Below are 26,470 nucleotides of genomic sequence, written 5' to 3' on the forward strand. Positions count from 1 at the left end.
TATTCCATTGTATATATGTACCACATCTTCTTTATCCATTCATGTGTCCATGGACATTTAGGTTGCTTTCATGACCTGGCTATTGTAAATAGTACTGCAGTGAACATTGGGGTGCATGTGTCTTTTTGAATTATGGTTTTCTCTGGGTATATGCCCAGTAGTGGGATTGCTGGGTCATATGGTAATTCTATTTTTAGTTTTTTAAGGAACCTCCATGCTGTTCTCCATGGTGGCTGTATCAATTTACAACCCCACCAACAGTGCAAGAGGGTTCCCTTTGCTCCACAGCCTCTCCAGCATTTGTTGTTTGTAGATTTTCTGATGATGCCCATTCTAACTGGTGTGAGGTGATACCTCATTGTAATTTTGATTTGCATTTCTCTCAGAATTAGTGATTTTGAGCAGCTTTTCATATGCTTCTCGGCCACCTGTATTTTCTCTTTGGAGAAATGTCTGTTTAGGTCTTCTGCCCATTTTCGGATTGGGTTGTTTGTTTCTTTAATATTGAGCTGCATGAGCTGTTTATATATTTTGGAGATTAATCCTTTGTCCGTTGATTCGTTTGCAAATATTTTCTCCCATTCTGAGGGTTGTCTTTTCATCTTGTTTGTAGTTTCCTTTGCTGTGCAAAAGCTTTGAAGTTTCATTAGGTCCCATTTGTTTATTTTTGTTTTTATTTCCATTACTCTAGGAGGTGGATCAAAAAAGATCTTGCTGTGATTTGTGTCAAAGAGTGTTCTTCCTATGTTTTCCTCTAAGAGTTTTATGGTGTCCGGTCTTACATTTAGTTCTTTAATCCATTTTGAGTTCATTTTTGTGTAAGGTGTTAGGGAGTGTTCTAATTTCATTCTTCTACATGTAGCTGTCCAGTTTTACCAGCATCACTTACTGAAGAGACTGTCTTTTCTCCATTGTATATCCTTGCCTCCTTTGTCATAGATTAGTTGACCATAGGTGCGTGGGTTTACCTCTATGCTTTCTATCTTGTTCCATTGATCTATGTTTCTGTTTTTGTGCCAATACCATATTGTCTTGATTACTGTAGCTTTGTAGTGTAGTCTGAAGTCAGGGAGTCTGATTCCTCCAGTTCCATTTTTTTCCCTCAAGACTGCTTTGGCTATTCGGGGTCTTTTGTGTCTCCATAAAAATTTTAAGATTTTTTATTCTAGTTCTGTAAAAAATGCCATTGGTAATTTGATAGGGATTGCATTGAATCTGTAGATTGCTTTGGGTAGTTTAGTCATTTTCACACTATTGATTCTTCCAGTCGAAGAACATGGTATATCTCTCCATCTGTTCGTATCATCTTTAATTTCTTTCAACAGTGTCTTATAGTTTTCTGCATACAGGTCTTTTGTCTCTCTAGGTAGGTTTATTCCTAGGTATTTTATTCTTTTTGTTACAGTGGTAAATGGTAGTGTTTCCTTAATTTCTCTTTCAGATATTTCCTCATTAGTGTATAGGAATGCAAGAAATTTCTGCATGTTAATTTTTTATCCTGCAACTTTACCAAATTCATTGATTAGCTCTAGTAGTTTTCTGGTGGCATCTTTAGGATTCTCTATGTATAGTATCATGTCATCTGCACATAGTGACAGTTTTACTTCTTCTTTTCCAGTTTGTGTTCCTTTTATTTCTTTTTCTTCTTTGATTGCCGTGGCAAAACTATGTTGAATAATAGTGGCGCGAGTGGACATCCTTGTCTTGTTCCTGATCTTAGAGGAAATGCTTTCAGTTTTTCACCATTGAGAATGATATTTGCTGTGGGTTTGTCATATATGACCTTTATTATGTTTAGGTAGGTTCCCTCTATGCCCACTTTCTGGAGAGTTTGTATCATAAATGGGTGTTGAATTTTGTCAAAAGGTTTTTCTGCATCTGTTGAGATGATCATATGGTTTTTATTCTTTAACTTGTTAATATGGTGTATCACATTGATTGATTTGCATATGTTGAATTATCATTGCATCCCTGGGATAAATCTCACTTGATCATTTGTGTATGATCTTTTTTTTTTTTTTTTTCTTTTTTTGCATTACGCGGGCCTCTCACTGTTGTGGCCTCTCCCGTTGCGGAGCACAGGCTCCAGACGCGCAGGCTCAGTGGCCATGGCTCACGGGCCTAGCCACTCCGTGGCATGTGGGATCCTCCCAGACCGGGGCACTAACCCGTGTCCCCTGCATCGGCAGGCGGACTCTCAACCACTGCACCACCAAGGAAGCCCCTAGAGTGGCCTTTAAAAAAAACCTAAATGTTGTCAGGTGACTTCTTATTTTAAACTCCTTTCCATTGTGCTTAGAATGAAACCCAAGCTCTTTTCTGTGGCCCAGAAGCCCTGCATGACCTGGCCCCTACCAGTCTCTCCAGTCCCTCCTGAAGTCACTCCTCCTCTTCTGCCTCACTGGCCTATCAATTCTCTGAACTCGTTAAGCATTTTCACACCCTGGGGTTTTCACAGATGCTCATATTTTGCCTGGAATGCCTTCCCCTGCTCTTCACATGCAGTCTCATTCTCATCCTTCAAATATCATCTTAAATGATACTAATAATATTTAATGATATTAGAGAGGCCAAAGCGGCTTTTTCTCACTATCCCATCTAAAAACGCCCAACTTGTCATTATTTTATATTTAAAAAACTATTTCCTTCATAGTACTTTTCTTAACATGAAATCATATGTTTGTTTACTTCTTGCTTATTTATTGTCTATCTTCTCAACTAAACTCTAGACTCTGAGGGAGACAGAGACTATGTTTATTTTTGTATCCTCAGTACCCAGTGTACTGTCTGGCATATAGTAGATGCTCAATAAATAGTTTTTTGAGTAAATAAATGGATATTACTTCCATGGGATGTTTGTAGACATTTTTTCAGGGAAATGGTTTTAGAGTCAAATAGGTGTGGGAAATTCCAAATTAAACACAGTTAAACAGATTTCTTTACTGCTGAACTTTCCTGAGGCTTTAATTTGCAAGCAGAGTATCCATTGCTAATGCGTCATGAGTCTCTACATGGGAGCAACTGTTTGCAGTTTTTCTCCTATTTATTTGACCTGGTCTGAGGGCGGGGCATCTCTTAGGACAGGTATTCTGTGATATGTAATTTGGCAAATGCCAATGTATTTCAAGATCCTCACTTTGTAGACAGGGAAACTGTGACCCAGGAAGATTCACTGACTTGTCTAGGTTTATTCTGTGAGTTTTTGTAGCAGCCAGGTCTTTCATGAAAGTCTAAATATTTAAGAATGTCTATAGCATCTTTAAATGATTAGCTGAACCAATAGGGAAAGTTATGTTCAGAGCGAAAATTATAGACGAGAGTTTAGAGTAGACTATATCAAGAAATTTGGGCTCCTTTGGAAATTGCCATTTTTGATAAAAATACCACAACAGAGAAAAAGTTATTCAGACCCCATAATTTAAAATTTAAAAATGCTACCACACCCCTTAACCCATGCCCAGATCAAAACAAAAGTCATACAATTTAGTTTGCCCTAGCTGCCTGGGATAGGAAGAAATCAGGCATGAAGCATAAGGGAAAGTCTGGCTTTTATTTACTTACCTGATTGCTATGTTCTTGTGGAAATTTTTGTGTGGGAATTCTGAGAGTAGAATCCATATGTTCACTCTCAACATAGGGAATCAGTTGAGTGTTTAAGTGCCTGGCTTTGGAATCCTACAGCTGTGGGTTAGAGACCCTCCTCCATCCCTTACCACCTGTCACATTTAGTACATTATACCAAACCACTGCAAGCCTCTCTTTTCTCATCTGCAAATAAGAGTAACATTAATCCCATCTCATAGGATTGTGAAGATGAGATGATGCATGTAATGAGCTCAGCACATTGCCTGACACCAACAAACACTTGTAAATGTGAGTGTGAGTTAGTATTTTTAGGAGAAAGGAGTTTGATGCCATTGATGAGTGTTTGTGGGATTTTTGAAAATACTGAGATAAGTTTCGAGGGATCTCCTTGTAAGACTGCTGAATTTGTAAACCATGGCTTCTGCCTTGGTACTGAAAAATACCAGGTAAGAAAGAACAGAGTCCACATATAGTTTCCATCTAGTTCACTTCCTAATCGCTTAGGATTTTGTCTGTAGATCTGGAGTAAGATTGTCTGATCTAATGCAGCATAAACACACACTGGCCATGATTTAATGACAAGCAGCATAGTTAACACCTTGTATTACTAAGGGGTTTACATGGTGTGGTTGGCAAAACAGCCAGTAGTTTGATCTTTTGAGATTTTTCAGCTTTGATTTTCAGCTTTGCTAGGGCAGATATGGAGTGCCTTTACCAGGACTAGAGTAGTCTTCCTACGGCATGGTGTTCCTAGGTTCTGTCAAATGCTCAGAGTGTTTAGTGAGGTCTCTCTACTTTGGCAGATTGAAACTTGAACATTTCCAAATCTTGGGGAAACTGTGGTAGTTGTTTGGCCCATAGCTCCCTATAGTTGTTCTTTCCCTGGCTTTGTGGAGTCTTGTTCTGTGCATCTGTTGCCTAGTATTCAGCCAAAGTCTCAAGGGGGCCCCTGTGCAGAATTCTGGAGCTCCTATTATCCTTTTATAGCACTTTTCCCAACTTGGAATTGTGTATTTGTACAAACAAATTACACAGCCCCTTTCTCTCTAGTACCGTGCCCCATGAATTCCAGCTGCCTCAGTGGCCCTGAATTCTGATCTGTTTCCTCCCACCCCACACTGAGATCTGTAAAGTACTTCCAGGCTCACCTTGTTCATTTCCCTTCTTTCAGGGATCAGATTTTGCTTGTTGTCCAACATCTGAAAACAATTATTTCATATGTCTTGTCAAGCTTAATAATTTTAAGAGGAAAAGTTTCTCTGTTGTGGCCAGAACTGGAAGTCCTTTTCCATTTTTAGTCCTCATTACTTTACCATAGGGTCTCTGCCTTGAAGAATCCCACCTCAGTACTGTAGTGGTGAGGGATTTGCTTTTACACCATACGCTCTTGCTAGGTTTCTCTTATGACTAAGGGTCTGAGCAGGACAGATGGTGGTATGGATCAGAGAATCGGTCTGTCATCAGAGAACAGAGCAAAATGAACTCATCAGTAACTGAAGGAGTATGTGTAGCTGTGTGCTTGATATATTTAAGATTCCAGATCATACAGGTGATAGCATGGTGGCCTATGTGATGGGTTCATTTCTGAACTCTTTTCTTTTCTTTTTCTTTTTTTAAATATTTATTTATTTGGCTGCTCCAGGTCTTAGTTGCAGCACGCGGCATCTTCGTTGCAGCGTGTGGGATCTTTTAGTCATGACATGTGGGATCTAGTTCCCTGACCAGGGATTGAACCTGGGCCCCCTGCATTGGGAGCATGGAGTCTTAAACACTGGACCACCAGGAAAGTCCCTGAACTTTTTTCTAATAAACCTTTATTTAAAACAACTTATTGGGACTTCCCTGATGGCACAGTGGTTAAGAATCCATCTGCCAATGCAGGGGACACGGGTTCAAGCCCTGGTCCAGGAAGATCCCATATGCTACGGAGCAACTAAACCCGCACGCCACAACTACTGAGCCTGTGCTCTAGAGCTTGTGAGCCACACCTGCTGAGCCCATGTGCCACAGCTACTGAAGCCCGGGTGCCTAGAGCCTGTGCTCCACAACAAGAGAAGCCACCGCAACGAGAAGCTCACGCACCGCAATGAAAAGTAGCCCCCACTGGCTGCAACTAGAGAAAGCCCGTGCACAGCAACGAAGACCCAATGCAGCCAAAAATAAATAAAATAAATAAATAAATTTTAAAAAATGAAAAATAAAACAACTTATTGGTTGTGTATATTGGTTATATTTGTTGTAATTGGAATCTGTGCTTATTTCCATGCTTTTAAGCTAGAAAGACTTGAATGTATTAGAAAAGGACAGGGTTTTCCTATGAGCAAAGAACCTTCAAGACACAGGGTCATACAAGAACCCTTATTTTCTTTAGTCATCATAAGCACATTAATTATAATGAAATAAGCTAATAATATATTTCTATGCCAATTTCTTCATATAATTTGGGTGAGAAGTAATCACATGTTGGTATCTTTCATAAAGAAGTATTAACAAGAACGGGCTCTTTCTTCCCATAATATGACTAGGTGAAGGGAAATGCAATAAAATATGATTTAAAGGGCCCAGAGGCTTTCAGTCATCTTTTTTTTTTTTTTTTTTTGCGTACGTGGGCCTCTCACTGTTGTGGCCTCTCTCGTTGCGGAACACAGGCTCCGCGGCCGTGGCTCATGGGCCCAGCTGCTCCGCGGCATGTGGGATCTTCCCAGACCGGGGCATGAACCCGCGTCCCCTGCATCGGCAGGCGGACTCTTAACCACTGCGCCACCAGGGAAGCCCCTCAGTCATCTTTTTGCTTAATATACGAGATAATATAAAAATTGAAAAAAATTCAAGAAAAATAAGTAGTTTGTTTTTCTTCTTGGTAGGTAGTAGGGACCCGCTGCTGAGAAGATGTTCATTAGTAAGTTTTTGCTACAAAGAATGTTTGCTGGCATCAGTGTAGAATGTTTATCTTTGCTTTCAAATAGTATTACCTGTATCATGAATAACTATGAGGATAACACAAAAGGAAAATTCCTAAATTTATATTTGCTCATTTATTGCAGTTCCATGTTTCAAGTGTCTAATGCCTATTAATTCAGATGCCATGATTTTCTTTTCTCCTCCATGATCATTTTGACTTGGATAACTTTGGAAAAGCATTTGAAAGAAGATAAAACATCTTTGTTTTATGACTGGTCGGTGAATGTACTGACTCTAGCCTTCTTTAGGGCCTTGAACTTTGAGAATTTCCTGTCCATTTGTAACTTCAAATAATCTTTAAAAAACAAACTACTTTGATGTTTATCTTTTCATTCTTTTGAGCATGTAACTTTATTATGCTAATTGTCTATATAATAATATTGTACAATCATCTAATGAAGACGATGGAGTAGTTGATACTATCCTGCTTTTTCAGAGGAGAAATCAGAAGTATGGAAGGATTTTGTGATTTGTCCATTGTCACCCATGGACAATTAAGTGTCCTGGCCAGAAATGGGACTAAAGACTAGTGTCTAGTAGAATGAGCACTGGTTGAATAGGAGGAGAGGACTTAACTGTGATTCTCTCCCTGTCCTCAATTTAGGCTGATTCCTTTTCTGAGCCTTATTTTCTTCATTTGTAAAATACTGGGGTAGAATAGGTAAGCTCCCAGGTTTCCCCAGCTCTGAAATTTTATGGTCATTTGACTTCCTTTGGCTTTTCTCCCAGAGTGCATTGCTTCCTTTAGCTTTTATCTGTATATACTTGGATTACATTTGATTTGCATTTTTCCACTTCTGCCTGTGCCCCACTGATATATTATTTTGCCTTTAAGTAGTTTTTCTGAAGAGCTTTAAAGAAAAAAAAAAAACACATTTAGCCACCTCGCATGCATTTACTCTGTGATTTAGAAACAGTCTGGTTGAGTTTCTCATTGATCTTTTAATATTTTACTATTGTATTATATAGTACTTTTATTACAAATTTACCTATGCTTATGTAGTTCAACTAAAGTATGGAAAAATCCATCATTATATTTTCAGATAAGGTCACCTTCAAGTCCCTAAATATTCACCATTGTTTTCATTACTAATCGCTTTTGTGATCTTGGGTCTCATACTAGCCTTATTATAATGTAACAAGGGAAGGTTATCAATAACTTACCTTCCTCAAAAAGATAAGGTGATAGAAGAGAAAACTAAATAATGGTTATTTCCATGATTGTTTTATACTCCTGAACTTAAGGACATTAAGGCTGAAGCATTTCAAGATAAAATATGTGCTTCAAAATCTTCAAAATTTAAAAATATAACTTCAAAATGAAGAAATGCAAAGACTATTGGACCTTTTAACTAGGTTATGAAATGCATACCAAAGTTTGGCCTTTTTGGAGCCCACTTCCGGACTTTTCTGTGACTGATAAGTCTATAATTTGCTATTAAAATGTTGTGATTTCAGTTTCAGACAGTTGAGCTATAAATTGCTGAGATCCGGGATAAATGGCCAATTATATTAGAACAAATGTCTATGGTTTTATTTGGGGAGGGGGAGAGTTCACTGTACTACTTACTTAGAGCGATTATTTCAAATTTTCCTCCAGCAGAAAAAGTCCATGCCATATTTGTGGAAATGGTTAAGTGACCACAGGGACGAAGAATTCAGGGATGATTTAGTGCAGATCATCTTGCAGGCTTCCCGGCATATGCATTTTAAACAGTACTATGTTGTCTCCAAGTTTGCCAAAGTGTAATCTGTGAGCAATTGAGGCAAAATCAAAATCAGAAACCTAGGAGAGTAATATTGTTTTGGAATTGTCAAGCAAAAGACCTTGGTTTGGGTTGTTACGTCTGGAGCCAAAATGTCACATGTGGCATACATCATTTGAAGTTTATTATTTTAACCTTAGGCTTCCTTGTTGAAAATTTATGCTATTCAGGGCCTTGCATCCCAGTATAAGCACTTCTATTCTATTGTATGTGAGTCTGTGCCAGCTACATGGTGAGCATGGTGAAACCATAGCTTGGATGGCTGGAAGGCCCCCTCCATGGTTCCACCCTTTTACTGGAGTTGCCAAACCCAATAGGTTCGAGGGGGTGCTCAAAAATTAAGGCATGGCACCAGGTAATTGAAACCATTCCCTACACATCTGGAAAAAAACCCAATGTAGTCACACACTGCTGAAAAAGAAATCATCCCATGCTATTGCCAGGAGTTGCAGGAAAGTAAAAGTGGTGTCATTTTACGTTTACAGAAGCATTTAGCATTTTCACCAACAGACTCAAAGGCTTGTGGTTACAAAGTGTGAAATTCTTATTAAAATTCCTCATGAAATCAACAGAACACATATCTAGCAATTGTTCCAAGACCTCGTTTCCTTCCATTTGTACATTGTAGCAATGATCCCACTGATCCATTCTATTCTCCATAACAAACAAACCTCTCCCTCTCCCATTCATTTGTTGATTTGCCCTAGTCAGGAAAACTTTAATTCATCATTCAAGGTAAGTTCACCATCAGTGCCATGGCCTCCTTCATGCTGGCATGAGGCAAATTGTCCTCTGGGATTAAGATGCAGTGAATTCTCCATGGCCATGACCCCAGTAGAAGAGATAGGTGTGATGACGGGGAGTATGTATTTTTGCTTTTAAATCTAGATAAAGATTTACAGATTCAGAATTTGGTATCATTCCTTGTACAGAATTTGAACCCTCCACATGCAGTCCAAAGTTACGTGCCAGCAATGGATTTATATGTCCTCCAAAGTTTCATGTCACTTTTCAATGATAATAATAATACAACATTCTACTGTTTCTGAGGTGCTTTCATTATCATGGTTATTCTTACAGTAGTAGCTTATGGGACAGATATGGGTAGGAATTGTTTCCCCCACTTTGAAAATGAAGATCTTGAGGCTCAGAGAAGTTAGAGGCTTACCCAAGGTCACACAGCTTGTAAAAATAGGACTAGCTCTCAAACAGCTCTTCTCACTTTGAATCCTGTGTTCTTTCCATTAGCATGTGGTACCTCTTATGTTTCTTACATCTCCTCACCAAAGAAAGTTTTATTTTGGACAAGTTTTCAAATCAGTTTTGATGGAATGCATTCAAATGTTGTTTACATGGAGCTGACAGCATGGAAATGTGCAATTTCTCAATCAGGGCAGTGCTTGTTATCTTGGAATCCTGGGACTGCCGAAGATGAGTGTGAAATGGTTTTATCCATCTCTACTTGTCTAAGCACAGTAATTTGCTTGTTCTTCTGTTATAGTACATATTCCTGTCTTATAATATAGGTAGTTATTTATATGTATATTTCTAAATCTCAAACGTAAGCTCCCAATGCCCAGTTACCATCATATTCATCTTTGTATGCTTCATTGCACTTTCTTCCAATGTCTTGCATGAAATAAATACTCAGTGCATGTTTACTCAAGGAATTAAAGATGAGATACCAGGGTTTTAAGAGTCCAAATGTACTTCTCTGTACCATCTATATCAGTGCTGCCCAATATAACTTTCTGCAGTGATGGAAATGCTTCATATTTGGGCTGTCCAGCGCAATAGCCACTAGTGGCTAGTGTGACTTGGGAACAGAATTTTCAATTTTATTTAATTTAAAGTAATTTAAATTTAAATAGCCATATGTGGCTGCTGGTTACCGTATTAGGCAGTGTAGCTCTAAATTTTCATATATTTGAACTTTGTTAGATCTCTAAAAATCTGATTGTATTCAGGTCCCTCCATATACTGATAATTCTCACTATGTTTTTGGAAAGGTTGCAGAGCCAGCAAGGTGACTAAGGGGTGGGCGGAGACTTTCTCTTGCATCTAAGGTGGAGGCCCTCTCTGCTCTTTGCGCCCCCTGCTCTGGGGTATTTTCTGGAAAGCAGGAGTGACTTGTACCTTGGAGTTGCAAAATGTTGGGATGGACTCTAGGAGGTGACAATGGGGACTTCTCAGTTCTTGAGGCTCAATGATATTTTGTCTGGATTTGTAGGAAAGAAAAGGTCTATCATTTCCAAAGAAAAGCAAATCTGCAGTCAGAAGGTAAAGGAGGGTAGGCAGCTAACATTTGTTCAACAGATTTCCTCATACACAGTTTATGTGGTACTCCACTTGGGGTAAGAATCTTTAGGCTTTGCCTCTCTTCTTAACACAGAAGGCTGTGTACATCACCTGTAACCATTAAGTTATGCATTTCTTCTAGTTGTGAAACTTTTAAATTCCTACTCTGAAGATGTCAGCTTAGAATTAGTAGAAAAATCTCCCCCGTCGCCCTTCCCTAGCAGTAGCAGAAACTACCCAGGAAGAGAAAAATGCTCTTCATGCAGGGTGGACCCTTTTGATCTCAGCGGCTTCTAAGAACCTCCATTCCTCATACTGTGGCTTCTGCTAACTGCTCTGAAGGGGACAAAAGGTTAAACGCAGAGAGAGGCAGGAGTGAAATGGCAGCCAAATGGGAGAGTCCAAGTGGGTCCTTGAGTAGGTATCTATGTGTTTATATGATTCTGGGCACAAGTCCTTTCTCAGGATGTAAGCAGTGTTACAAAACCAGAGTTTTGAGATCTTTGTGCTGTATTAGAAGTAAAACAAATATTTAGGAAATGAGAATGGGTGCATTGATAATACTGATATACTACAGAAGCTACTATATAGGAATCCTAAATTTCAGGATTAAAACCTTAGGGTTAAGGATTGGAATCATTATTTGTGAAAGGACTCAAGAGTATCTATTGTGATTCAACAAGCAGGATCTGTCCTGAGGTGCTTACTATCTAAGGCTGACAAAACCAGTAGATGTTTATATTCTGTATTGTGAATGAAACTGGCACTTAAAAGTGTTTTTACTTTTAAAAAATATGTTCAGATTAACATTTTAACTTTCTATCCTTTTCTGGTAGAGGTGGGAGGTAAGAATTATCTGTCCCTTTAGGCATAAGACAAAAGGAAATCATAGAGAGGGAAGTGACCTGGCTAAGCTCTCAGAGCAATCATGTCTCTATCTACATTGGCATTTGAACAGGGAACTTCAAACCAGCAGCCGCCAAGCTGGCCTTTCTCCTCAGGAGTAAGATGACAGCTCCAATCTCTTAGCAGATGTAAAGGATCCTGTGTATGTGAGATACATAAGTAAATGTGCAAAGGAGGGAAAGAGACCGCAATCTGGTAAAGCGGTTAGAGGGAAGATAAATTACCTGTGACTTTGGTTCTGATTCCCTGAGCTTTTTTGTTTTTTAATAAACTTTTTGTTTTGGAATAATTTTAAATGTATGGAAAATCTGCAGAGATAATACAGATAGTTCCTATATAATCTTTATCCAGTTTCCCCTGATATTAGCACTTTATATTTGATTTCTTGAATTTTACAGTAATTCTATATGCATGAGTATCCCTTAAGTAGAGCCTTGTCTGCAAGTGGGTTTGTTTCTATCACTTTCCTATAACATTTTCCAAAAATTTACTGCTAAGATAGAATAACCTACATATCTGATAAGGAGTCAACAATTGAGCACTGAAAATTTCTATTATAAAGCCACTGGAGAGTTTTAACCACAGCTACCATTGCTGGAGAAAGGGAAAGGAAGAAGAATATTTGATAACATAACAGGAGAAATAACTTTCAAATAATAGGAGAGCCTTTTCTGGTAGCTTCTTCTTCTCAGGAACCATTGAGGCTTTATAGCAATGTTGCAATGACAAAGGATTTTGGAAACAGCATTTTATTAAATAAGCATTGAAGGAGATACGCATTTCCCCAAATTCTTGGATTTGTTCAACAGTAAATAAAAACAGAATTAATTAGGACTAAAAAAATTTGGTTGATAGTGATGCTCAACTTTAAAGTTGGAACTTTGAGCTATTGCAGACTGAGTGAGAAATGTCAGCAGTGCTTACAAGGAAGTGAATCATAGATCAGTGGAGGATATGAAAGTACATAGGGCCCAAGAAGATCAGTAGCCACAGAGAAGTGCCATTGACGAGGAGCACATGGGAAGGACCAAGCCCCGTTTCTCCAGTGGGGAGCAACTGACATTTAGTATTGGACTAATATTACAGTTATATTTGCTTATTTTTTGACTTCCTTAAATTTGCATTTATGCTTAAGCTTACCATGCAAAGAATGATATGAAATTTCTAATATTTGACCATTTTTGATCCACAGAACTGGGACTTTCATATCATTCAACTAATATCTAGTAAATTAAAAGTGGTTAATTCCAAAATTTTTCACTTGGTTTCACTGTATATTTTTGTTGTTTTTTGAACTTGGGAGTAAAGAACAGCTATTTGAACTAGGAAAACCCAACTGACATTTGCTATGAAAATACCTAGAATAGGCAGACTGATGAGCAGACCCCTTGACAAAATGCAGTCTTCCTGTGTGTCAAATATTGCACACTTCCATTGTAACCCTTTTATATTTTCTTCCCAGGATTAAATTGGTTGTGTATATTTAGATTTGTGAATTTTACAGATTTAGTAGTACGCACCATTTTTTCCCCCAGGGATCTAATAAGAAGGTATATCTGAAAAATGATTGTTTATCATCATTTTTAATTTTCAACCATAAGGTGGCATCATATCACATTTTATGCCAAAGAAGCAGGCTGTTTTTCTGTTCACTGAAATGACTAATGCTCTGTACATGCCTTTAAGTTGTGGGTGTAACATGTTGAATTTTGAAGTTTACAAGCAAATATTGGAAGCTGGCATCTTCATATATGGGTTTAACATTTTTTTCGTTATATTTGATCTTTTTATATTATGGCTGAGAAGTTAGTAATAGAATAAACTATTACTATATTAACTAATACTATGTTTTACCTCATTAAAATATATAAGGCAGGTTTCTTGCATATATAGAAGCTTCTCAAAAATATTCATTGCATGATTAAATTAAAATATTCCTTTAATAGGCCTTACCCTAAGGAATTCATTTTCTCATTTGTCAAGTTGAATTTACAGCACACTTTTATTACTATGACCCATTTCTTACCAGAATAAGAAGCTTATTTCATGAAGAAGTTAAACCCAACTGAACATATTTAATTTCCCTACTACCCTTTAAAAATACATTACATTTTAAAAAACATACCACTTTTCGTTGCTTAATTAGAAGTGTCCAGGACTTGCAAATTGCATAAATGCACTGGTTTACTTTCTCTAGTTGGTTCATTGAAAATTCTAGTTTAGTTTTGAAAAGCTAAGTCAAAATTTTGCTTCATTTTCCTTCATAGAAACATTTTGTACCTTTGTAGAAAACATTGTAAATGCTTTCCGTATAAAACCTCCCTTTCTTCAGATGGAGTGATTTTGTTCTTGGAACTCTTTGTTTATGGTTTTGTGGGAAGTTGGTGCCACTTGGCCTACAGGGAACACTCCCATGAGGTGTGTTGCAGGGCACCTTAAAAGTTTAGTTAGGAATTTGGAGATTGCAATAACAAGACCTTGGTCCCAACATTTCTCTAGTTGCAGACCATCAGAGCCTGTAATTCTGATCTTAACTGGCTATGATGCCAAAGCAACATATTGAAAAGTGAAAAATTGTTAACCATTAAAAAAAACAACAGCTCTAGATTATATAACCAGCTAGAATGATGTTTCTATTAAATTGATTGAATTGATTTCATGAATTGAGGTTTGGTTGTAACCTAGATATTAAATCTCCTTTTTCCCCCCTCATTGGAGCTGTGATTTAAAAATAACCAAATTGTATTTCTCTCTGCTATCAATAATGTAGGCATTTTACCCTTAATATTTTCGCCTCAGAGCTAAAGTGAAAAGTCAAGGTGAAATAAAGTGAAAGGTCAAAGTGAAACAAACAGGGTGGTATAGAATAGAGTAAGGTAGTATTCCAAGGAAGAGTTTAAGGAAGGCATGTTTGAAAAGATGACTTCTTTATAAGCTGAGTCAGAGCCAGCCCTGTAAATTTGGCCTTGATTTGGGTGGGTGGAAGATGTGATGGTTGTGGTCAGGGAATACATTCCAGAAAGTTACTAGCCTGTGTGAAGGCTCTGTGCTGGGAAAGAGCTTAGTATGTAACAGAGAAAAGAAATAGAAATAAGGACTGTGTTGCTAGAGCCATGGGGTTAGAGAGAGAAGCTGGGAGTGTGGTAAGGTGAATTGCAGAGGTGGGCTAGCACCATGGTAAAGGCTACGGATCTTTTAAATGCAATAGGAAGCAAGCGAAGAGTTTTAATTAGGGAAATTACCTGATCTTATCTACATTTTTAAAAGGTCACTCTGGTTCATCTACAGTGGAATAGATAAATAAGTTGTGATATACTGATACGATGGAATGTTCTACAGCAAGGAGAATGAACGATTTGCTGCTACACACAATAGCATGAAACAACAAGCCAACCCAAGTACAGTTTTGAGTGAAAAAAGACAAATGCAGTGAAGAACACATTGTATGAGTCCATTTATGTGAATATTCTATTTATTGATCTGGGCACTAGTTGCATGAATGTGTTCAGTTTGTGAAAATCCATCAAGTTGTACGTTCATGATTTGTGCACTTTTATGTATGTGTGTTAAGCAAATAAAAAGTTAAAAAAGGATCACTCTAGTTATAGAACAGAAAATAAATTCTAGAAGAGGGTGGAGGCAGGGAGCCCAGTTAGGAGGCTGTTGAAGTTTTCCAGATGACAGATGATGTCTTCAACTAGGGTGGTGGTGGAAATAGGGAGAAGTGGATAGATTCTAGATCTAACTTGTATTATAGTAAAGTATTAAGTATTTTATGGAAACATATGAAATTGTTGATATTTGACTTTTTGGCCTTCAATTTCATATGGTTCAACTTACTAGGAAAGCATTGTGAGGGCATTGGGTATCCTTGACTCATTGTTTCTCTATTAAATATGCTAACTCTTGGTTTTATATATCTTTTCTTTGTGATATTAATAACAAAAACTTAAGGTTTTACTTAAGAACAGATACTGAGTTTTAGTGAGTCCCTTCTATTCAAGTAAGCACATTACTTTTTCTATGATGAGTTATATTATAGTTTTTTTTTCTATTTGATCTATACTAGGATTCATGTGTCAAAACTAGGAGTAGTAAGAGTAACTGACTAATTAACATAACAGTATTATATTCTACTTTGCTGTAAAGACTATGAAAACAGGTAAAAAGCCTACTGTAAAACTTGTTTTGTTTTCAAAGTCAGAAGTTATGTGTTTGTGTCATCTTATAAAGTATAAATTGCCTTTGAGCATATGGATATTAAATACCAAGTTTATCTGCTTCCTCCTCCCCACCCCGCCCCCAGAACTAAGGTAAGTTTCGTGTCTGTTTAGGTAGGCTTGCATGGTTTGTCAGATTTCTGAAGAGAAGCATGGGATCAAGAGGCCCCTGACTGGTACAGTAGGGGTTCTTTAAGTTGTGAGCACTGAAGTGTCTTAGATGGGCTGCTGAGATGTACAAAGAAGGCTGCACAGTGAATTCTGACCCTGTAGCCCTTTCTATTATAACTGAATCTTCAGATTCATATCCATCAAATTGACATGTGATAGTCTAAGGAGAAAACAACCTTGGAAATGGTCTATTGAAAGTAATTTACTCCCTCATCTATCATGTTCTCAAATGGTCTGCATTTGAGCAAAGCAGTGGGAGTATAATACCCATATTCTAAAAGTTGAGAAGGTCTAGGGAAAGGTATTTTAATTTTATTCTTTTTCTTTCAACATATATATATATATATATATATATATATTCACACAAACATATATAAAGTAAAAGTGGAAGATGACATTTTATATTCATATATATGTTTATATATAAAATTTATATATATAAATATATATTTTAACCAGGTTTGAATTCATTTCCTCATATCAGAAAAGCAGAAAATCATGCCTCCTGGTTAGTATTGGATTTTCAGAATGTACAGATGGAAAATAGTTAATGGAAATCACCCCAATTAGATTTGTTTTGCACTGTGCTTCACTGAGTACAGAAGTCATCTAGAAGGTTCTAAGTTTTTTCCTTGGAGACCATCACAAAATATAACCCCCAAAACAGGGGTGGGATGGATGGGGGGAAATGATCTGCAAATGTTTGCTTGAAAGATGCACTTTCCTGCTTAGTTATAGAATGAAATCAATACCAACCTCCAGATTTGTTGAGCTGTTCGTGAGGTGGAAACTAAAATGTGAAAAAATGGAAGTTTTCCCCCATGATAGATTTTTTTCTTTTTCACATGCAGCTAGTGTGAACAATCTAATGACTAGAAAGATGTTCAGACCTCTATATAGTGCTGAAGAATGTCATGTTGAGAAAGGGCATGCTTTCCCTATATCATTGTGCCTTAATCTTCTTAGATTTTTCTATAAAGAAATCATATTAATCAAATCTCCTTTCTGCTGTATGAAAGGTGAAGACTGACTAATGCTTGACTTCGGGTGAAATTGGATATGGAAGAAAATCCTGACTTGAAATAATACCAGACTTTTCATAATCTTGTGTGTTACAGTCCTTAGTTCAGGATTGTAATTTCCACCTCAGGTTTTGTGAAATTCCAGAGTCCTGCTAGTGAGCCCAAGAAGTACTGCACACTTTTTAGAGGCAAAACAAGACAAAACAATAATAACAAAAGCTCCAAACAAACAAAAAACCCAAAAAACAAAAACAAAATACTAATTTAAATGTACTGAAACATAAAAAGAAATACTTGCTTTGAAAATGTTTAGGAGTAGATTTTATGTATGTATCTTCAAATCAAATAAAGAACAGCAATTGTATGTTGCCAGTACAAAAAGACAGAAACTGCTCTTCATCTGGTTCATAGTTTGCTGCTTATAACAGAGATAAAATATGTCTAAAATCTGATTTTTAAAAAACTTAATTCAGAATCTATAATATATATAATCTAAAATATGGTTGCTTCAAAGTGCTTTTCCTGGCAAACCATCTCCTTATTTCAACAATTCACCTATTAAAGTATTTTTGGAATGCCATGGAAATTGTTATTTTTAAATCTGTAGCATATCTCTTTGAATAACTTTTGAGGGGAGGCTGAATTTTTGGAAAAGTATGAAGTCATTAAGAATTGAGAGCCCAGAAATAAACCCATGCATATATGTCAACTGATCTTAGATGAGGATGCCAAGAACACACAATGGAAAAAGGATAGTCTCTTCAATAAATGGTATTAGAAAAACTGGATATCCACATGCAAAAGAATGAAATTGAATCCTTATTTTACATAATATACAAACATTAACTCAAGATGGATTAAAGACTTAAACATAAGACCTGAAATCATAAAACTCCTAAAAGAAAACATGGGGAAAAGTGTTTCTTGACATTGGTTTTGGCAATGATTTCTTGAATATGACACCAAAAGCATTGGCAACAAAAACAAAAGTAGACATTTGGGACTACATCAAACTAAAATGCTTCTGCACAGCAAAGGAAACAATCAACAAAGCAAAAAGGTACCCTTTTGAATGGGAAAAAGTATTTGCAAACTATCTATCTGATATGGGGTTAATATCCAAAAACTATGAGGAACTCATGCAACTCAGTAGCGAAAAACCAAATAAACCAATTAAAAACTGGACATAGGAACTGAATAGACAGTTTTCCAAAGAAGATGTCCAAATGGCCTACAGGTGAAAATGTGCTCGTTATCACTAATCAGGGAAATGCAAATCAAAACCACAATGAAATATCACCTCACACTAGTTAGAATGGCTTTATCAAAAAGACAAGAGATAACAAATGTTGGCAAGGATGTGGAGAAAAAGGAATCCTTGTGCACTGTTGGTGGGAATATAAATTGGTGCAGTCACTCTGGAATACAGTATGGAGAGTCCTCAAAAAATTAAAAATAGGGCTTCCTTGGTCGCGCAGTGGTTGAGAGTCCGCCTGCCAATGCAGGGGACACGGGTTCGTGCCCCAGTCCGGGAAGATCCCACATGCCACGGAGCAGCTGGGCCCATGAGCCATGGCCGCTGAGCCTGCGTGTCTGGAGTCTGTGCTGCACAACGGGAGAGGCCACAACAGTGAGAGGCCCACGTACCGCAAAAAAATAAAATAAAATAAAAAATAGAACTACTGTTTGATCCAGCAATCCCACTTGTGTGTATATATCCTGAAGGAAATGAAATCAATATCTCAAAGAGATATCTGTGTTCCCATGTTCACTGCAGCATAATTCACAATAGCCAAGACATGGAAGCAACTTAACTCTATTAACTAATGAATAGATAAAGAGAATGTGTGGGGTGTGTGTGTGTGTGTGTGTGTGTGTGTGTGTGTGTGTGTGTGTACATATGTATGAATATTATTCAGCCATGAGAAAGAAGGAAATCCTGCCATTTGCAACAAAATGGATGAAACTGGAGGATATTAGACTAAGTGAATTAAGCCAGACACAGAAAGATAAATACTACAGGATACCACTTATACGAGGAATCTAACACAGTCAAACTCACACAAGCATTTAGTTGTAGTGTCTCTTCCAATCTAGGAAATTCCTGATAATTTGTTTTTCTTTTTTTTGGTCTTTTATGCTCATGACACCATTTAAGAGTATTGGCCAGTTATTTCATTGAATGGCCTTCAATTTGGGTTTGTCTGATATTTCCTCATGATTAAATTCAGGTTTTGCCTTTTTTGCCAAAATGCTATAGAAGTGATGTTGTGAATCATATCAGAGGCATATAATTTTGATTTGTCCATCACTGGTGATGTTAAATTTGATCACTTGGTTAATGTGGTGTCTGCCAGATTTCTCCACTGAAAATATACCATTTTTACCTTTTACATTTGAAAATGTAGTTTAAAAAAATACACCAAACAGGAGTAAGTATATACAGTCTTTCAAGACAATATTACGGGACCACTCACTGGATGTAGAGTTTTATTTGTTAAAGAAGTCTCATTCATTTGCTGTCAAATGACATTTTGAGACTATGTAAATTTCCTGCTTCTCATCATACTCTTGCCTTGAATTTTAGCATGTATTAACAATACTTGCCTGAAACAGTTCTAACGGTGGTGTTTGCTGTATGGTGATTTTCTATTTCCACCATTTCTTCTACAGTTATTAGTGGAATTCTACTGCAAGGAAGGACTGTCATTATTTATATCAGTAGAGACTACATCAGTTCTTATTTTATTCTATGGGTTATATCTGCTACTATAATTATTTATTTTGTTGCTCAAATATTCCCCAAATTGGCCATTGGGAGACACTTTAAGTTTAGAGTCCTTATTCTTAACTCCCGCTCTAAACTCTTTCTCTGTATTTGTACCCATTTACTTCAGAAAGGCCCTATGCAATCCTGTTTTAATAGATTCTCATTCACCTGGATAACAGGATGCTTATCTTGGCTTCTGAATATAATGCTTATCTTGGCTTCTGAATATAATACTATGTCGTTTTTTAATTTTTTAATAATTAATTAATTAATTTTGGCTGCACTGGGTCTTTGTTGCGGTGCGAGGGATTCTCTGGTTGCGGTTTGCTCAGGCTCTAGGGCGCGCGGGCTCTGTAGTTGCGGCGCAGGGGCTTAGTTGCGGTATGTGGGATCTTAGTTCCCTGACCAGGGATCGAACCTGGGCCCCCTGCATTGGGAGCATGGCGTCTTAACCACTGGACCACCAGGGAAGTCCCATTATGTCCTTCTTAAGAAAAAAAAAAAAAAAGCAATTCCTAATCTGTCATACTCCCAGTTCATTTGCTACTCCCACAATTTTTGCTACAGACTTCACATGTGGACATTTTTCAACTTCATGATAAATATCCTGTACAGGCAGTAGGGATTCAACTATTTGCAGTACTTTTAATTATTTTCAATTTGATTTAATCCAACAAACATTTATTTCAAAGCACACTGGAGAGAAAAAAATGTAAAATGAAACCTATTCTCTGATCTCAACCAATTTGCTATCCAGTGGAGGAGATCAGACATACATGCAATTATGGTATAGCTATAGCAGGATGTGATAAGTATTTGAACAAAATGTTATGGGAACATAAAGAAGGATGAGATTCATTCCAACTAGGGGGTGGTGTAGGGTGATGGAGAGAGATAGGGCAAGGAAGAGGGGACATGTGAGATCTTCTTTTGAGGTTTACTAAACAAGACGAAGTTATGACTGTTCAACTGAAGAAAGTATCTGCTAGATAACTCATTCATTTTCCATTTAGTCTTTATCTTCATTCTTTCTAGAGTAAGTTTCTTTTTAGTTTCAAGAATCCTGAAAACAAGAAGTCAGAGAGGTTTACATTTTTACAACTAATTGCTGAGACATGCAACTGATGGTGACCTAGAGGGGATACCCTAGGAGTGTAATGAGAATAGCTAAAGTTTGTATCACTTTGCATTGTCCAGTCTTGAGATGGAGAACCAGAGCAAGCCTTTGTTGGGAATGTCTTATGTAATCCCTTGTTCTCCTTTGCTCTTCAACTCTTTCGGCAGAAGTAGAACCAACTCTCTGTGCTATCTAACTGGGTTCAGAAAGAGCTCCTGTCATGATGTCCCTTTAGGGGTTATCTAAGCAGGGAAAAGAATGATGAATTCCAGGACAGTGATTGCATTTTTGAGCAATAAGCAAATATCAATACAGTTTTTGGAAGGTGATGGTGATGGTAGTGGGGGAGTCTCATTGTGCTTCATGTAAATAGTTGCCTTTTTTTGTTTTGTTTTTTTTTGTTTTTTTTGTTTTTTTTTTGCTGTACGCGGGCCTCTCACTGTTGTGGCCTCTCCCGTTGCGGAGCACAGGCTCCGGACGCACAGGCCCAGCGGCCACGGCTCACGGGCCCAGCCGCTCCGCGGCATATGGGATCCTCCCAGACCGGGGCACGAACCCGTATCCCCTGCATCGGCAGGCGGACTCTCAACCACTGCGCCACCAGGGAGGCCCAATAGTTGCCTTTTTTTGAAGTGGCTTTTCTCTTTTAGCATGCAGTGTATCTGCTGCTGGTATCCTCTTTTCTATGCTGCTTTTGATACCCCAATACACTAGTGCTTCTGAACACTAGGGGTGAGGCTTTTTGACTCTTAGAGGTTCTCTGCTAAAATTTTTGATGCCTTAAAATTCTTCAGGTCTGAGGCCTGCCAGAGAGCAGGGCAGAAAACATAAGAGCCTGGATGAATGAATACTTATGTGAGCTTTAGAAGGAGAAAACTGCCTCTCACTGTCTGGTGGAAGGTAAAATAAAAAATGCCATGTGCTTTTGTGCAGAAAATAATAGTGACACTACTTAGCATCACACAGAACTTTCTTGGTATATGAGTAGTGTACATTTCCTAATTTGTAGCTGAATGAAAGGTGAACTTAATGCACATAAAGTACTTGGAAAAGGATTGGTTTTGAAAAACTTCTGAAAATTATTTATCTCTTACTAAATGCTTTCAATGCTGCTGGCACCTAGAGATATGGGAATTGTCCCCTCTTATACTCATTTTATGAGGAATGTAAACACTCAGAAATATGCATATATGTATATAATGGCTTTTCTATGTATAATTTATGTTCACAACTGTAATTTATGTTCCAGCTAAGACTGTTTGTCTGGATGGGGAATTTATTCTCATCCTCTACTATTTGCCTTCTTCCATCTAAGCTTATTCAATAAACATAGAGAATTAAATGTATACTTGATTTGTGGAACAAAATAAATGAAAGACAAAAGTTTTCTCAAACTTTCCCTCAAGTGGTTTAAAAATTGTCATTGATTTTAAGTCCTGAATTGAAGTTCTTTTGTTATATATATGTGGGTATACGTACTCACACAAACACACACACACACACACACACACAAATACACAGTAATCTGAAAGATAAGGCATAAATGAGCCTACAAGAAAATAACTCAAAGTTGATAATATTATGACTATCAAAAGTAGTGGCGCATCTGTGGAGTAGTTTTGCATTCTATTTGTATCACAGTTAATCACCTTTGGGAAGTCCTTTTTACTTGGGTACATCAAGAACAAGAGGTTCCTTGATTCTTGGTTCCTTAGAGAGTTAGACTGTTTGGCCAGAGTTATGGAAAAGGGATTGTGTCACAAGTGAAGTTATGGTTTCAGGACTGCTTCCAAATATTCCTGCTTTGGTTATAGGAGTAAAGAGCTGAGGATTCTTGAAGCAATCTTTTTGGTCAAACAGTTTAACAGACTGTGGGTCTAGTGCCAGTGATTCCATTTCTAAAGGATTTTCCTTTGAAGTGTTTGTTCCTCAATGTGTTTTTCCAGCCAAACATATGCCTGTGATTTGAAATCTGCTTAAGAATTTTCTTTCACACTTTAGTGTTCATGTTTTGTTTGCTGGCATTAAGTGATGCAAAATAAACTTGTCTGGCTGATTTTGCCACTAATGGTAATTCTCATGGGTGGAGTTTAGTTGTCTCTGACTCTAGATAACGCTCGAAAGTTATTTTTTCCATAAATTTATTTCTGGGAAGGGGTTAAAGGAAAATATGCTCAAGCTTGCATATACTTTGCATTTCTCTTCTAGAGTTTCCTAGAAAATTATTTATTTGTTAACCATTGTCTTAGTAATTTAAAGTTTTTACTCTTCCAGGGATATAGGTGTTATTCTTGACCATGATCATATTTGGCTCATGGCTTGAAACTCTACTCATTAGATTAATTCCCCTTAAGAATTCATTGAACATGGGCAAGCAAAAGATTGAAGACATTGAGATCCATATGTTTCCTGTTTTATTCTGGAGAGGAGAGACTGTGTATGATAAGACATTGTGTTCAGAGAGGGTATATTGCCTGTTATTCTGTTGGTTTTGTGAATGGTCACTGGGATCCAAATGTTGGAGGCTGGAGAAAGGAGGCTAAAGTCAGACTGTTAGCTCATTTTCTAATTATTTCTAATTATTTTCTAATTATTCTTAATTGTGATGGGATCTCTTAGGAAGGAACCAAAGGAAGGCTTAATGTTCTTAATGTCCTTGGCTTCAAAAGTAGATCTTAGAGACCTTTCTAAAGCCCTCTTCTCTTGATGACTAAGTATGGGAAATCCTTTAATTTAGTCACACACTGCTATGGACTGGATGTTTGTGTCTATTTTCCATCCCCTCCCAAACCCCATTTCAAATGTTGAAGCCCTACTCTTCAATGTGGTGGCATTTAGAGATGGAGCTTTGATAAGTAATTAGGTCATGAGGGTGGAGCTCTCATGAATGGGATTAGTGCCTTTATAAGAAGAGACAGAAGAGAGATGATCTGTCTCTGCCATGTGAAGATTCAGCAAGAAGGCAGCCATCTGCAAACCAGGAAGAGGGATCTCACCAGACACCTTGATCTTGGACTTCCCAGTCTCCAGAACTGTGACAAATAAGTATGTATTGTTTAAGCCACCTGGTCTATGGTATTTCGTTATAGCAGTCTGAACAAAGACACACTAATTTCAGGTGAATTCAACCTTCAAATAACAAAAACACCAATCAGAGCTTATGGGTAAAAAGAAGATTATGAGTTATTTGGGTACTACCTGTTTTGAAATTTACACCTGGTTGTTTTAGTCGGTGCTGTTTCTTGGACTAAGGTGACTTCTCAGAATACCTCTTTGTCCAGGTCTTTTTTTTTACACTCACCTAAATGAGGTGATTCTAACAATTTGTGGCACCCATGATAGGTGGCACCTTGTTTCTTTCTTGTCATGAAATCACTGTTGGTCTTGTGGACATTCATTGGATTCAAATGCTGGAGGCTGGAGAAACAGGCCATAGTAGGAGCAGGTACGTCACACTCAGGAGACCTACTTATCTTGAGGAATCTACTAAGTTCTCATTTCCTCTCAGTGGATCCTCACTGCTCAGTGGACCCATTGACATAGGAAACCAAGATGACAGATAAACTATTATGGATTCCTCCAGTTCATCACATGTTGGCTCAAATTAGTAGCTTTGTCTACTTCTCTAGGCTCAAGGCTTGGAAGGCTAGGACTTTCAGACTTATCACAGTCATGATGGGTACTTTTAAACATACAGTGTGTACCTACACATATGAGTTTCATTAGTTCATAAAGCTGATATTTTGGAAGAAAACTAGATTTGTTTTCTCCATTTTCTTCTTTTTTGACTTCCTGTTATTTCATCTTTCTTTTCAGCTAAATCAGATCTCCATTCCACCTACCCTCCTTTCTAAAGACAGCCAGTTGCCATGATTGTCAAATTTGGTGTAGAGGTTCCTTCTGCAAGAGGTCTTAATTTATGACATTCATTCATTTGAACACACATTTTTTGGTAACAACTGTGTGCTAAGCTTTGTGTGAAGAGGTAATCAGATAATGATAAATATGTTATGGATTTTGCCCTCAGATAGCTCATAATCTAGGGAGAGACATGGCATATTAATAATTAACTCTGTTATAATATATAAAATGATATATTAATAGCACAAATAAAGTGCTATAGGGACTCAGAGGAGCTTTGTCCTTTCTTGCCTGGTACTTGTCTTTCTGTTGGGTGACTGGTACCTGGCAAGGCTACCCATGGGAGACAACATATGAAGCATATCCAGGCTATGGTATGTTACTACAGTTAACTATAGCCTCAACTTTGAAAGATTGAGGGTTAGCCCTATCATGGTGACCCATCCTGGAAAGTATATTTTTGTTCCCTATCTACTAATTACAACCTCAGAGTCACTATGTGGCATTATATTATAATAGTAACAGAAATATTGTATCATATGTTATGTTATGTTATGTTGTATTGTATCACATCCTAAGAAAAAAAGAGAAAGGAAAGAAGATGTTAACTGAGGCTTGGGATATGGCCACTAAACAAATTTTTCTTTGTCTACTAATGCCTACTTCTTTACAACAGAGACTTTGAAGGAAACTAGTTTAAGAAACATGGAGCTGGAAAGAGGAGAAAAAGAAAAAGAGGATGTTATGGTTCTAGAATTTCCATATAGGACATGCTTGTGGTGGCTGTTAGGAAAGGGGAACAGGGAAATTTCCTGTAGTATTTGAATAACCAACCCAGTGGTTTACTTAGGATTGTATGTTTATTTGGGGTGGCTTGGAATGGGCTATTGAATATTATGGTGGGGTAGCTCTCAAGTCATTCCTTGGTATTTCCACTGGTGATGAATTGCTCAAAAAGAAAAAAGAGCAAATACTTTTATTAGTAGATAATTTATTAAGAAGCATTTTCATACAAAGGACCTTTTCCCAATTTTAGCATTGAAGGCCTGGTATAGAACTTTAGAAAGTTCTGACATGAAGATTTGTTGAAAGGAACTGCACTTGACTCCAAAAGAATGCAATATCTTATCTCTGATATAATTTAAATAAATGAGTTTATGTAGTTAAAGGAAATAATTTCTCTAACCTCCGGGGAACAGAATAACGTTGTGCCTAAACAACACTACAATTGTCCTCCTGTCTTACTAGCGCACTACCTGCTCCATGCTTTGTCTCAGTGCCTGCAGTGCTGGGGGCAAAAATAAAGTATTCCAGGGGCCAGTGCATTTGGAGCCCTCCTGAAAGCCAGCTGGTTAGATGAATCATAAATGTCTCTCCACTCAGCTTGCTCAGCGTTGCATTGCCCTGGATCATATCCGCATTCCTACCTTTGACTCTAAACTGAAGTTAGGATTTGCTTATTCCTTTTGGCATATTTTCATTTCGTGAGCACATTTTGTGATATGTCCATCTGCACAGCTATCTAAATAAGAGCAGACTTATGGGGAGTGTGGCCAAGAGTTCACTTAAGATCCTTCACAGGCTCCTGCTGGCCTCTTCCAGATTGGCAGCCACAAATGAGGTTAATCATGAATGTATCAAATATGGTAGAGTGGTCTGGTCATACCTTACACCTGGGAGTGTTGAGTCCTGCTCTGAATCAAATGCCTGGTACTGTTCTGGTGACTTGGGTTTTGAATCGTGTTGACTTGTCAGGGGGACAAGTCAACAAATGTTAGCTAAATAGTTTGTGT

The 26,470-nt window shown here is 37.6% G+C and overlaps 1 protein-coding gene across 1 annotated transcript in view; it reads left to right on the forward strand.

The window, feature by feature from the left end:
- MTERF1 (mitochondrial transcription termination factor 1) overlaps nt 1-26,470 on the forward strand; it is a 462,335-nt gene that overhangs the window by 69,324 nt on the left and 366,541 nt on the right. The window lies entirely within an intron of this gene.

This window comes from Mesoplodon mirus, assembly GCF_964341445.2.
Source record: "Mesoplodon mirus genome assembly, chromosome: 9".
In the NCBI taxonomy this organism is placed as follows: Eukaryota; Metazoa; Chordata; class Mammalia; order Artiodactyla; family Ziphiidae; genus Mesoplodon; species Mesoplodon mirus.